This window comes from Schistocerca cancellata, chromosome 12, assembly GCF_023864275.1.
Source record: "Schistocerca cancellata isolate TAMUIC-IGC-003103 chromosome 12, iqSchCanc2.1, whole genome shotgun sequence".
NCBI lineage: Eukaryota > Metazoa > Arthropoda > Insecta > Orthoptera > Acrididae > Schistocerca > Schistocerca cancellata.
The window spans coordinates 82,375,967-82,378,033 of record NC_064637.1 but is presented as its reverse complement, the minus strand read 5'-3'; the positions used below and the strand labels follow the sequence as shown (position 1 = coordinate 82,378,033).

General features: G+C 44.7%; 1 non-coding gene across 1 annotated transcript; it reads right to left on the bottom strand.

Moving 5' to 3' along the window:
- Nucleotides 1-1,029: 1,029 nt before the first annotated feature.
- Trnai-uau (transfer RNA isoleucine (anticodon UAU)) lies at nt 1,030-1,102 on the bottom strand. Its single transcript has one exon. It is a non-coding gene; the product is annotated as a tRNA-Ile (tRNA).
- Nucleotides 1,103-2,067: the final 965 nt, after the last annotated feature.

The following is a 2,067-nucleotide window of genomic DNA, read 5'->3' as shown; positions in this document are numbered from 1 at the left end:
TGTCACAAATGATGTGGCACAGGCCCCAGGCAGCAGCCAAGACGTATGCGGGCCAGACACCTACGTAATTCTTAGGGATGGCCGGTATCGCTGAACAATCGGTTTTCGGTTACACCCGTTCCTTTCGTCGCCAGTTTAAGATGACTGTTAAAACCTGTCAAATAATCAATTTCAGTTCTTAATTGGTATTACTTCCAGTAGAAAAGGTAAACTTGGAACAAAGACTGCAAATTTCTAACCGAGCTGAAGGAGTAAGAGATCACGATCGATATGGGGTTGAGGCTACGGTAGATATCGGTCTCAGTGTCTCCAGCAAAGATGGCGAAGGTGAAGGTGTGGGGCGCGGCAAGAGCGAGAGCGAAAGGTCACAAATTCATGGCTTCCCTGGATCCTCACTTTTGGATCGTATCGATTTTTCATCCTGAAGCAGTCACAAAATTAAAGGTTCAATTATTAACCCAAGTTTATACCACATCAATAAAATTAGAGGTATATCAGTCAAGTTAACCTTCTGTACCAAGGAACCTTGTGGATGTTTTCTCCCTACATCCCTCCCGCCGGAGTTTCGAGTCCTCCCTGGACATGGGTGTGTGTGTTGTCCTTAGCGTAAGTTAGTTTAAGTAGTGTGTAAGTCTAGCGACTGATGACCTCAGCAGTTTGGTCCCTTAGGAATTCACACACACACACACACACACACACACACACACACACACACATCTCCTTACATGATGTCACTAGTTTGTTGTGCCTCATCCAGTTTTTAATCTCTTAAAAGCAAATGCAGCATACTTATACTTCATTGCTACATAAATCCGCAAACTACTTTCAAACTAGATACGGTTTCAGTCTGCAATACAACTGGTACCTGAGGACGACAGTGGGGAAACTACCGAGTAGACCAGGTGAGGGAAACGTCTCGCACACTGGTCGCTCCACATGGCAACAGGTACATTGTAAGGACATAAATGAAATGCAGGTATTGGCTGCGACTGGGAATCGATTTAAATCATTAGAGAAGGTTGAAAACTTATGCCGGACCTGGAATCGAACCCGGGTCTCCTGCTTATAAGACAGATGCACTGACCACTGCGCCATCCGCGCAGTAAAGTTCTATGTACTGACTTGGCAGAAAATCCTAAGAAATTTTGGTCTTATGTCAAAGCGGTAGGTGGATCAAAACAAAATGTCCAGACACTCTGTGACCAAAATGGTACTGAAACAGAGGATGACAGACTAAAGGCCGAAATACTAAATGTCTTTTTCCAAAGTTGTTTCACAGAGGAAGATTGCACTGTAGTTCCTTCTCTAGATTGTCGCACAGATGACAAAATGGTAGATATCGAAATAGACGACAGAGGGATAGAGAAACAATTAAAATCGCTCAAAAGAGGAAAGGCCACTGGACCTGGTGGGATACCAGTTCAATTTTACACAGAGTACGCGAAGGAACTTGCCCCCCTTCTTGCAGCGGTGTACCGTAGGTCTCTAGAAGAGCGTAGCGTTCCAAATGATTGGAAAAGGGCACAGGTCATCCCCGTTTTCAAGAAGGGACGTCGAACAGATGTGCAGAACTATAGACCTATATCTCTAACGTCGATCAGTTGTAGAATTTTGGAACACGTATTGTGTTCGAGTATAATGACTTTTCTGGAGACTAGAAATCTACTCTGTAGGAATCAGCATGGGTTTCGAAAAAGACGGTCATGTGAAACCCAGCTCGCGCTATTCGTCCACGAGACTCAGAGGGCCATAGACACGGGTTCACAGGTAGATGCCGTGTTTCTTGACTTCCGCAAGGCGTTCGATACAGTTCCCCACAGTCGTTTATTGAACAAAGTAAGAGCATATGGACTATCAGACCAATTGTGTGATTGGATTGAGGAGTTCCTAGATAACAGGACGCAGCATGTTATTCTCAATGGAGAGAAGTCTTCCGAAGTAAGAGTAATTTCAGGTGTGCCGCAGGGGAGTGTCATAGGACCGTTGCTATTTACAATATACGTAAATGACCTGGTGGATGACATCGGAAGTACACTGAGGCTTTTTGCGGATGATGCTGTGGTGTAT